The sequence below is a fragment of the Prionailurus bengalensis genome, chromosome B1, assembly GCF_016509475.1.
Source record: "Prionailurus bengalensis isolate Pbe53 chromosome B1, Fcat_Pben_1.1_paternal_pri, whole genome shotgun sequence".
Classification (NCBI taxonomy): domain Eukaryota; kingdom Metazoa; phylum Chordata; class Mammalia; order Carnivora; family Felidae; genus Prionailurus; species Prionailurus bengalensis.
In genome coordinates this window covers 176,002,132-176,014,424 of record NC_057344.1, presented here as the reverse complement: position 1 = coordinate 176,014,424, position 12,293 = coordinate 176,002,132, and the positions used below count along the sequence as shown (strand labels likewise).

The following is a 12,293-nucleotide window of genomic DNA, read 5'->3' as shown; positions in this document are numbered from 1 at the left end:
TTTTGATTACTATAGCTTTGTAATATGACTTGAAGTCCAGAATATGATGCTTTGCATTTCTTTTTCAAGTTTTCTTTGGCAATTTGGGGTCTTTTGTAGTTCCACACAAATTTTAGGATTGTTTGTTCTACTTCTGTGAAAAATGCTATTGGTGTTTTGATAGATTGCATTAAATGTGTAGATTGCTTCAGGTAATATAGACATTTTAACTATATTTGTCCTTCCAATCCATGAGCATGGAACATCTGATTTCTTTGTGCCATATTTGTCCAAAGAAGATATCTGGATGGCCAACAGACACATAAAAAGATGCTCATCATCACTTATCATCAGGAAAATGCAAATTGAAACTACAATGATATATTACCTCGCACCTGTCAGAATGGCTAAATTCAACAACACAAGAAACAAGAGGTACTGACAAAGATGTGGAGAAAGAGGAAACCTCTTACACTGTTGGTGGGAACGCAAATTGGTGCAGCCACTCTGGAAAACAGTAGGGAGATTCCTCAAAAAATTGAAAATAGAACTACCTTATGATCCAACAATCAATCACACTACTGAGTGTTTACCCAGAGAATACAAGAACACTAATTAAAAGGGATACATGCACCTTTATGTTTATAGCAGCATTATTTCCAATGTCCAAGATATGGAAATAGCTCAAGTATCCATTGATAGATGAATGGATAAGAAGTTTTATATATTTATATATATAATGGAATATTATTAAGCCATAAAAAGAATAAAATCTTGCTATTTGAAACAACATGGATGGAGCTAGAGAATACAATACTCAGCAAAATAAGTCAGTCAGAGTAAGACAAATACCATATGATTCCACTCATATATGGAATTTAAGAAACAAAACAAATAAGCAAAACGAAAAAAATAAGAGACAAAGAGACAAAAAAACCAGACGCTTAATTATAAAGAACAAACTGATGGTTACCACAGGGAAAGGGGGTGGGGGGAAGAGTTAAATAGATGATGAAGATTAAGGACTGCACTTGTCATAATGAGCACAGGGTAATGTATGGAATTGTTGAATTACTATATGGTACACCTGAAACTAACATAACACTGTATGTTAACTAACTAGAATCCAAAACCTTTTAAAAAAGCCAAAGATGTGTTCTAATATCCTGAACATACATAAACTAAGATTTTAAGCACAGACACACTTCATAGTTTTATCTAATTTTTTACAAGGACAGAGTATACATATGACATTTACTGTAGTGAACTTCATTAGGCTAGGAGCTATATTTCCTTATATTCTTTCAAATTAGAGTTCATCAAAATGACATATGTGCACTTGGAATGCAGAAATAAAGCAGCATCTATTATTCTCTGAAGGTCTGTTCCCAATCATATATGGTGACAGGCATTCACTTAGGTGCTTGCTCTTTATCCAATGAGGTCTCCAGACTCCTGGCCAGGGCCAACAGTGACCTTGTCTCTCCCCAGGCACTTGGCTGTGGACTCATTGATTCTATAGCTATTTTTTTTTATTTTTTTTTCAACGTTTATTTATTTTTGGGACAGAGAGAGACAGAGCATGAACATGGGAGGGGCAGAGAGAGAGGGAGACACAGAATCGGAAACAGGCTCCAGGCTCTGAGCCATCAGCCCAGAGCCTGACGCGGGGCTCGAACTCACGGACCGCGAGATCGTGACCTGGCTGAAGTCGGATGCTTAACAGACTGCGCCACCCAGGCGCCCCAATTCAATAGCTATTTAGAAGCAATAGCTTCTCATAGGCTTCTCCACAAGCTCACCTTTTATGGTTCTAATCTATCACCGGTAGTACGTAGTTTCTCTGATTTACTGGTTGGTGACTCAACCTCTGATCCAACCCCTTTTCTGGATCTATATTTTCCAACAATTGTCTAAGGTCTACTTCCTATAATAACTCTCTTATTCCAAAACATTCAAATTGACACATTTTCCACTGGTTTAACTTGGCCAGATTCATCCACAAGAAATGAATGCTGGGGCTCCTGGGTGGCCATGATCTCAGGGTTTGTGAGATCCAGCCCCACTTTGGGTTCCGTGCTGACAGCATAGAACCCACTTGGGATTCAATCTCTCCTCTCTCTCTCTGCCCCTCCCCTGCTCACACTGCTCTCTCTCTCAAAATAAATAAACTTAAAAAAAAAAGAACGCTGATTATGAATAAAGTGGGAAGAAGACGGCAATTATTTATTCCCACAGAATTTTCAGTGAAAGTATTTATAATCTCTTTTTAAGAATTATTGTCCCTATCTTGAAGAGATATCTGTACCGCCCCCATTCACTACAGCCTTGTTCACAATAGCCAAGACATGAAAGCAACCTGAATGGATAAAGAAAATGTAGTGTGTATGTGTATTTTGTATGTGTGTTCATTTGTGTATAATGGAATACGATTCAGCATTAAAAAAGAAGGAAATCCTGCCATTTGTGACAACACAGATGGGTCTTGAGGGCATCATGCTAAGTGAAATGAGGCAGACAGCAAAAGACAAATATTACATGATCTTACTTATATAGGTTTCCCCTGCCATCTGAATGTAGAATATTCTTATGATACATGCATAAACTAAAGCAGCATAAAGTGAAGAAGTGATTATCATTAATTCATATGGAAAAATTTTGAGCATTCCCAGACCTAAAAAATAATCTCTTAGGCTTTCCTGAGACCTTCAGATAAATCCTGAAAATAGATGCACAAAATAAACTGAGATAAAGCACAGATGCTCACAGACACAGTTCAAAGCTATGGTGGCTTGATGCTGAGATGTTGAGTGAGGTTCCCAGGAAGGAGCTTGGTGGATCCCTCTCACTGCTCAGCCAAGCCCCCAATGTGGCTCCCTGCAAAACAAATACTGAACCCAGGTTTTGCTTTTCACTTTTTTTTGGTAAAAACAAAAATCCTCTTCATATTTCTTGCAGTTAGTGAAAACAGGTACTAATGTAGGTCTTTTGTAAATCTGAAGTGACATAACATGAACTTACAAAAAGCAGGGGATAAAAGCTGAACTTAGAAATGGAGAGTTGAATGGTGGTTGCCAAGGATTGGCAGTGGAGGAAATAGAGAGAATGTCGGTGAGAGGATATGAACTTTCACTTATAAGATAAATAAGGTTTGGGGATGTAACGTACAACATAGTGATTATATTATATACTTGAAAGTTGCTAAGAGAGAGTAGATCTTTTTTTTTTTAATGTTTATTTATTTTGAGAGAAAGCACAAGCGGGGGGAGGGACAAAGAGAGAAGGAGGGAGAAAACCCCAAGCAGACTCCACACCATCAGCGTGCAGCCTGATGCAGGGCTTGATCTCATGAACCATGAGATCACGACCTGAGTTGAAATCAACAGTTGGAGATGCTTAACCGACTGAGCCATCCAAGTGCCCCAAGAGTAGATCTTAATGTCTCCACACATAGAGGAGAAGCTAAAAATGAAAGAAAAAAAGAAGTGCTGTCCTATTGGGAAAATTAATATGCCACACATGACTCAGTATTTCATTGCCTCAGATGTTTTTCCAAATGGTCTACTTGACTTCTGTTCATTTTAAGAAGTGATAACTTGAAATTGACAAGGAAAGGAATGACAGAGCAAGTCTGCCCCAAATCCCTAGACACGTTTGATTTTGCTTATAATACAAAAGATAAAAAGATTACTGATAAATCTTGACTCTGCTCCTTTAAGTCATTACTGCAGAACATAAAAAAAATTGTTCAACTGAAATGAACCACAAGTTGTTTATGTGACTGTCTGAGAATAATACATCAAAGAATATTATGATTCCTCATAAACTGACAGGGAAAACAATTTATTAGGTATAGTTTTGAAAGGATTAAAAAACTGTTGGAGATTGTGCTTGAAATATACATTCTGCATCACTGAACTGAACAATTTATGTCAATAATTTATGATCACACTATTTTTTATTTAATGTGCATTTTAGCTTTTATAACCATGTTGGGAATTATTGCGAACTGAATTTCATGTAAAATATACCTGTATTTCACATTACTTTGTTTTATGAATTTTAAGGATGTTACCAGATGTGAGACTGATCCATTTCTTTCATTTATTTTTTAAATAAACATTTTATTTTTGAACAGTTTTGGATTTATATAAAAGTTGAGAATACAGAGATTTCTTATATAACCCATACCCAGTTTTTCCCTATTATCAACATCTTATATGATAGACTTGTTATAATTCATATTGATATATTATTAACTAAAGTGCATAAGTTATCCAAACTTCCTTACTTTCAACCTGATGCCCTTTTTTTGTTCTTGGATTCCATTCAGAACACCACATTATATTTAGTCATCATGTCTGCCTCAGGCTCCTCTTGGCTTTGACAGTCCCTCCAACTTTCCCTGATTTTGATGACTTTGATAATCTGGGAAAATACTGGTTAGGTTTTTGGTTTTTTTTTTTTTTTTTCTTTAATGTTTATTTGCTTTTGAGAGAGAGAGAGAGAGAGAGAGAGAGAGAGAGAGAATGTGAGCAGGGGAGGGCAGAGAGAGGGACACAGAATCTGAAGAAGGTTCCAGGCTCTGAGCTGTCAGCACAGAGCCCGATGCAAGGCTCGAATTCAGGAGCTGTGAGATCATAACCTGAGCCGAAGTTGGTCGCCAACAGACTCAGCCATCCAGGCGCCCGTAGGTATTTTGTAGAATGTACCTAATTGGGACTTGTCTGACATTTTTCTTAGGAGTAGAGTGGGGTTATAGGATTTTGTGAGGATGACTAAGTGCACTTTTCATCACATCATATTAAGGGTAAATATGATCAGTGTGACTTAAAACCGTTGATGGCAACCCTCATCACCTGGCTGAGACAGTGTTTGTCAGGGCTCTCCACTGTAAAGTTACTCTTTTTTCTCTTTCCATACTCTTATGCTTTGAATGGAAGTCACTGTATTAGGTTGCTAGGGCTGTTATAACAAACTACCACTAACTGGTTGGCTTAAATATCAGAAATATAATGTTTCAAAGTTCTGGAGGCAAGAAAGTCCAAGATTAAGGAGTCAGCAAGGTGTCCTCCTTTGAGGGTGATGAAGGAGAATTTGCTCTATGATTATTGTCCACATGTCTTCCTTCATGTTCACTGTTTTCTCATTGTGTTTGTATCTTGTCCAATTTTCCTGATTTTGAAAGGACACTAGTCATGTTAGATTAGAAGCCCACCCTACTCCAGTAGAATCTCATCTTAATTACATTTACAATGACTCTACTCCCAAATAAAGTCAAATTCTGAGGTATTGGGAGCTAGCACCTTACCATACGAAGTTTTGGGGACACAATTCAACCCATAACACTTAAAAGTGTGGAACTATAGTCTTATTTATTTATATTAGTATGGAACTCATGGATACCTACTTTGTACTTAGGGTTATAATCGAATACAACTGTGTTTTGTTGCTCAGCTTTTACCATTTGAAGCTTTTTCATTTGACTCCTATGTCCCTTTAACATACTCCCATCAAAGGTTTTGCTTTTTATTAAAAAAAATTAGCATTTCCTTGGGTGCCTGGGTGGCTAGGTCGGTTAAGCATCTGACTCTTGATTTCAGCTCAGATTATGATCTCACAGTTCCCAGGTTCAAGCCCTGCATTGGGCTCCACACTGGCAGCATGGAGCCTACTTGGGATTTTCTTTCTCTCTCTCTCTGCCCCTCCCCCACTCATGCTCTCTCCCTCTCTCTTTCTCTCTCTCAAAATAAAAAAATAAACATTAAAAAAACTTTAAAGAAATTAGCATTTCCTTACACTCTCTGACACCACAAAATGCTCCAGTCTCATCTTGTATAATTCCTGCCCCAGTGTGATTATCAACCCTTTCTCCAAGAACTCCAGGAGCCCTGGATCCTTTCCTTGAGAATGCTTTTAGCAACCAGGATAGGTCACCAGTTGTGCTCAGTGCTAGTGAGTTGCTTCTAGCTGAGGGAGAAAGGACACAACGTGTGTATATACTGTCCTATGTGTATACACATATCTATACATATTTCCATATGTAACCATTTGAATCTATGTTCAGCTAAATAGGTTCATTCTACTGTGTCCAACTCTAATACAGTACTACATGGATCATTCTAGCCCTTTCTCCTTGCTTATCTGTTACCTTCTACTACAACAGCAAGAAACCTGGCACCTACCACCCACCATCCGTTCACTTAATTGTCAATCCTAGTATCCATTTATAGTAGGTTTTCATTTGCTTTTAATCCACAGAATTATTGTAGTATAAATATTTATAAACCAATCATAAATATTTAAATATGCAAAAAACCCCACACAGCAATAGCTTACATTTCCTAGGAATAACTGCAGAACTAATTGATGAAATGTAATTTCTTCTCTGGATCATTGTTAATGAGGACAGTTCCATTATTTAAGTGCAACTGGTTTTCTATTTAATGTAATACATTAAGATATGCATTAGGCCAATTAGAATAAATGATACAAACATCAACTTCATGTTTTATCGGAGTGGTAAGGAATAAAATTTATGTAATCTCCTTCCCTGTGGATATGTTATTTGTATCCATAAGTTTTATACTCATATCCTCATATACACATATAATAAAAACTTCAATAATATTTCACAAGTAGTAAAATGATTCAGTTTCTAAAATAGAAATATAAAGGTAAAAGCTGAAAGGTATTTTCAGTATATTAAATATCCTTGACTATAAGAGGGGAAGGAAGCTCCTGATGCCAGAAGTTTGTGTGGGGAGAATTCCAAATATCTCAAATACATCAAAATGTAAAATGTTCTCTTTGTTTACCATATACAACACTGAATTTTGCCTGCCCTTTACATACTATATACAGTATAGTATTTATCAGTAGTGTTTTTCTTTCCTTTCCTTTCTTGGTGTTATACGTCTAGTTTTAGTTGCAGACCACTGCTTGCCTCAAGGACAAACAAAAAATTGAAGTTTGTGCAAAGGTACAAAAAAATAAATTAAAAACAGACGGAGTTAATATACAAAATGCGTGGCATATTTCTCCGCACTGGTTACCTACGAATTTGGATCTGAATTTTCCATCAGTCACTGTGTATCAGACTCTCTTCTGCATTGCTTCAGAGTCTCTCAGCCTCACTTATTTCTTGTTCCAGCTGCCACTGTAGTGACCAGCTTTGCAAGGACCTGGACTGACTTCACACAGATGCAACATGACAGCCCTGCGCCCTGGACTGAAGCCACACCACCCCCGTCTCCTATCCTGTGGGCTGCTCTGTTGACATTGCTTTGGGACATTAACTCTGAAATCTCATCACTGTCATCAATAAAAAAGCATGGCAATCTGTTCCTTTTCAAAATTTAATCCCTGATGCCTTCTTTTTTCCCCTTCTGCTCTTTTCTTAACAAACTTATGCATCTGTATGTTTACTGTGATAATAGACACAGCATCAGAAATCAAATGAGAGCCTGTAACACAAGAGCCTCTAGGTCTCTTATGGAGAGAATATGGTAGTTCATTAAAACATTAATAGAACTGGGAATAGCATTTTTTTTTTTTTACCTTCTTTATTTGTCTTAAGGTTGAATATGAAGCTGTAAAGAGCTGCATGTATGTCAGGAGAAAAGGCTAGTTACTTTTGGCTGGTCAAGAAACAAGGGATTTAAATTTTAGTTTAGGCTCCCTGAGATCTCTCAGAAAAAAAAAAAAAAACATATGCACACTGCATTTCTATGCAAACCCAAGCCCAGTGTTACCTGGGCCGGTGTCCTTGAGCGAACTGCTTTTACAAAGGTATTCACTTTCTATCCCATCACTTGGAACTCATTTACTTAGCCTCCTTTGTCACTAACTGACTGCTTTTAAAATAAAACTTATGTCCTGCTAGTTCTTCTGACAATACCCTGAGACAGCAGGGGGCATTCTTAATGCAAACTGGAGAACAAAATGAAAAAAAAAAAAAAAAAAAAGAGAGAAGAACATTGACTTCCTCCCAAACCAAAGTAAAATTCAGGCTGTGAAACAATGATGCTTTCCCTCCAGTGGGGACTTTATAACCTTTTATTCATGGGAAATTCAATTAAAATGTGCATCTCTCCTGTTTCCTGAAAAATTTAATTTGCATTTTAACTTGCTACTGCTGTGCCCATGATTTTCAAATCAAATATTAAAAAATGAACTTGTCAACTCCAGCAGCTTTATGCTGTGAGCTAAACACTTCATAAATTCTCTTTCATTTTGTAGTCTATTAAGATACACTTATAAGTGAATGTGTAGTGTCTTAAATTGTTAATAAGTAAATTTTACAATCAGTTTTAAATTAGATTCTCTTTCCTTACTCACTAATCCACCTCATTTCCTGTGTGTATTTTTGTCTTCCTGCCCAATTCATGATCTCAGAATCCAACACAAGCCATTATGTTGTTTGAATCATCTCCGAAGTCTTGTAATCTAATATCTCATAAACTTGCTTTTCTCTTCCATGTTTCTGAGCTATTTTACATCTAAGATACTCAAGAAGGCAAAAATAATCAACATTTGCTAGACAAGTCTGCTTTTGCATGAAGAAATTATGGCCTTATTATTCCTTTATAAATATTCAAGATTGTAATTCAAGATGATTTTTCTTTTTCTAATGTATAAAATGTGTATCTCTAATGTATATACCAATTGTAACACTTTTTACATCCTCTGTATAATTCAGAATTATCTTTACTTGCAAGTGGGAGGGGTGGCTAGATCCTGGGTCTCCTTCAGAGTCTATATCTTTTGTTATCTCTTCTGTTCTGGTGGTTTGTAAACTGGCTACCAGAAAGCCTGCATTCATATCTTTCAAACTTACTAACCACAGTGGAGGGATAATCTTTCCAAATACTCCTTAAAGACAAGTCCACAAAAGGCATATTTGTTTGACTTGGATCACATGATATTTAGAACAAACTACTCTGGTCCAGGCTCCACAGAGCCAGAACTAGGTCACAGGAATGTCCCTATGGCTCCACAGAATCACATGTAATAGTTTTTCCCAGAAAAAAGGGCAGGAGCTGGGGAGAGGGGGGTTGTCACCAGAAAAAGGAGGGAGAAGAAATACTGAAAAAATAAAAACAATGGCAGCTATCAAACTGCTTATTATTCTGTTTTAGTCTTTTCTCACACTTGACTTTAGATTGTGTTCTCCTAGATTATAGAATTTACCATGTTGCATTGCAATTATTTTTATATTTCTTGCCCCAATCAAGCCCAGGACATCTTAAACATAAGATGCCAATATTATTACTTTACAAAGTATATATTTTCATTATTTCATTTTTGGAGTCTAATCCAATGTTTGGTACTTCGTAGCTCTTCAATAGATGGTTACTAATTACAGTAAACAATTACATGTACTACTATTCTATTTTCCCTGTCTCTGTTTTGGCATTCTTTTATCTTCTTAGTGAGCCCTCATAAGTCCTTTTTTGTTGTATTTTCTTTAATTTTTTCTTTTCATTTCATCTAGTTCTCAAATCATTTTCCTAGGTGAAAATATATACATAAGTTTAATAATATATTTTATTTATAATAAACACTTTCATGTTTGAGAGGGGGTGATTTCTCAGGGCAATAAAAAGAAGTAAAAATACAGCAAATTTAATTGTTTTGTTCATGAAGCACTCTCAAATATACCTAACGTCTCTGATCTCTCATTTTCTGAAGTTCATGAGAATACCTTGGTTTCCTATTGGCTTTCCCCCCTAATCTCCAGTACTCTGAGATTACAAATTGTCATTCTTACTTAAAATGGAAGTAATTTTGATTTTGTAGTGTTATGATGCATCTTTTGTTCTGGAATTTTAGCATATTTTCTAATTTATTGGCAGTTTATGAGTCACATGTATTGTTATTTACTTATTACAGGCCCTAAGCTAGTCTCACTCTAATTAAACCCAGTGATGTTTGTTATGTTTTAGCAAGCGACATTTCAAGTCTTATCCCAAAGTTTTATGGCTCTAGCCTGGTCCTGGGGCTGTTGTAAGTTTGAGGTTACTCTGGATCAGGCATCGGGTTAGCAGATGCATTCCAGAACACCACAAAGAAAGGAAAATTAGTATAGCTTCTTACGCAGTCACTTTCCTATACCAGTTCATCTTTGTGATTACACAGTTTTTCACTCCTATATCATGCCATCTTCAAGTGAGTTTTTGTTTGTTTCTTTGTTTTGCTTTTTTTCCCCCAGTTACTTTTCTCTAGAATGTCTTCTAGAGATTTTTTCCCCAAGTGATGTCTATTCATCCTTACATTCTCCTTCCTCAGAAAACTTTTTCCTAGACTCTAAAAAATAATTTTTACCCTACTGTGTACTGTGACATCACTTTGTATTTTATTTACCATTTTATCACTGATCATAATCAGACATTTAAAAATTATATTTTTTTGTTCCCTACTATAGTGCAAATTTAATGAAACATAAGACCACCTTCTCACCTTGTCTTGGCTACTACTGACTCCCCAACCCATATATGGCACACAGTAGACTTCTTACTCCCCAGGATTCAATTATTTCTGTTTAATTTTATTTTCTTGTGGTAAGAACATTTAACAAGAGATTTGCCCATTTAATAAATTTTAAGTGGACAATATGTGATTATTGACTATTGGTACAATGTTGTATAGCAGATCTCTGAGCTAATTCATCTTGTTTGTCTGAAATTTATGCCTGTTGTATAGTAATTTCCCATTTCTCCCTCCTTCAAACCTCTGGCAACAAACATTTCACTTTTTGATTCTTTGAATTTGACTACTTTAGATACTTCATATATGTGGAATCATGAAGTATTTGTGTTTCTGTGTTTAATTCACTTAGCATACTGTCCTCAAGGTATACTCATGCTGTTACATATTGCAGAATTTTCTTCCTTTTTAAGGCTGCACAGTATTCCATTATATGTATATGCCACATTTTCTTTACCCATTAGTCAATCTAATGATGGACATTTAGGTTGTTTCTACATCTTGGCTATGAACAGAGCTGCAATGAACATAGGAGTGCTAATATCTACTTGAGATTCTGATTTCAGTTGCTTTGGATATATACCCAGAAGTGAGATTGCTGGATCAATCACATGGTACTTCTGTTTTTAAGGGTTTTTTTTTAATTGTTTTTAACGTTTATTCATTTTTGAGAGACAGAGAGTGAGCAGGGGAGGGGCAGAGAGAGAGAGGGAGACACAGAATCCAAAGCAGGCTCCAGGTTCCAGGCTGTCAGCACAGAGCCTGACATGGGGGTTGAACCCATGAACTGTGAGATCATGACCTGAGCCAAAGTTATACACTTAACCTACTAAGCCACCCAGGTGCCCCGCTGCCTGTGTTTTTAGGGTCGCATCAGTGAAATCACTGTCAAGACCAACACCATGAAGATTCCCCTTATGTTTTCTTCTGGGAATTTTAAATTTTCAGGTCTTATGTTTAAGTCTTTAATCCATCTTGAGTTTATTTTTGTGTATGGTGTACAATACAGGTCCAATTTTATTCTTTTGACTTTGGATATTCAGTTTTCCTGGCAGCATTTCTTGAGGATACTATTTTTTTTTCCATTGTGTATTCTTGAGGTCACCTTTGAAGAGCAGTTGTGGACTTGTTCTTCTTTCTCAAGATTGATTTACCTGTCCTGGTCCCTTGTGGTTCTATATGAACTTCAGAATTATTTTTTCTATTTCTGTAAAACATGTCATCAGAATTTTGATAGGGATCGCATGAAATCAATCCATGGCTTTGGGTAGTATGGACATTTTAACAATATTAAGTTTTCTAATCCATGAACATGGGATTTCTTTCCATTTGTGTCTTAATTCTAACCAGATTTAGGCTGTTTCAACTCATCGTTTTTGAGTGACATCTAAACAAGATCAGTGGTAGAGACCTTATTTCTCTTATTCATTATGGTATCCCCTAGAGCCTAGAAATTTGCTCCGTCCATAGTAAGTGCTCAGTGAAAGTTTTTTGAATAAGTGAAGGAATCTTAACGTATCAAATAATAAAATGCCTTAGCATCAAATAACTAGTTGCTGAGCGAGTGGTGCCCTCTGGTGACCAAAAATCATCATTATAGCCTTTTTCTTAAACCAAGTGACTGGCTTTTGGGTTTCTCTTTTGTGTCTAGCCCTTCATAACATAATATACCTGGGGGTTGTCACAAAGTGATTCCCTTAAGAGCCCTAGTGCAATCGTAGATGTATAAGAGTAGTATAAATTTGTTTCATTTTACAGTTTTCTAAAGTCTTGGGACACATATGGATGTGTTAGGGTTCTCCCGAAAAACATTACCAATTATATAC

The 12,293-nt window shown here is 36.3% G+C and overlaps 1 long non-coding RNA gene across 1 annotated transcript; it reads left to right on the top strand.

Annotated features, from left to right (window-relative positions):
* The first annotated feature begins 362 nt into the window (after nt 1-362).
* LOC122468394 lies at nt 363-7,323 on the top strand. Its single transcript, XR_006293232.1, has 2 exons — nt 363-414; nt 7,133-7,323. It is a non-coding gene; the product is annotated as an uncharacterized LOC122468394 (long non-coding RNA).
* The last annotated feature ends 4,970 nt before the right edge of the window (nt 7,324-12,293 follow it).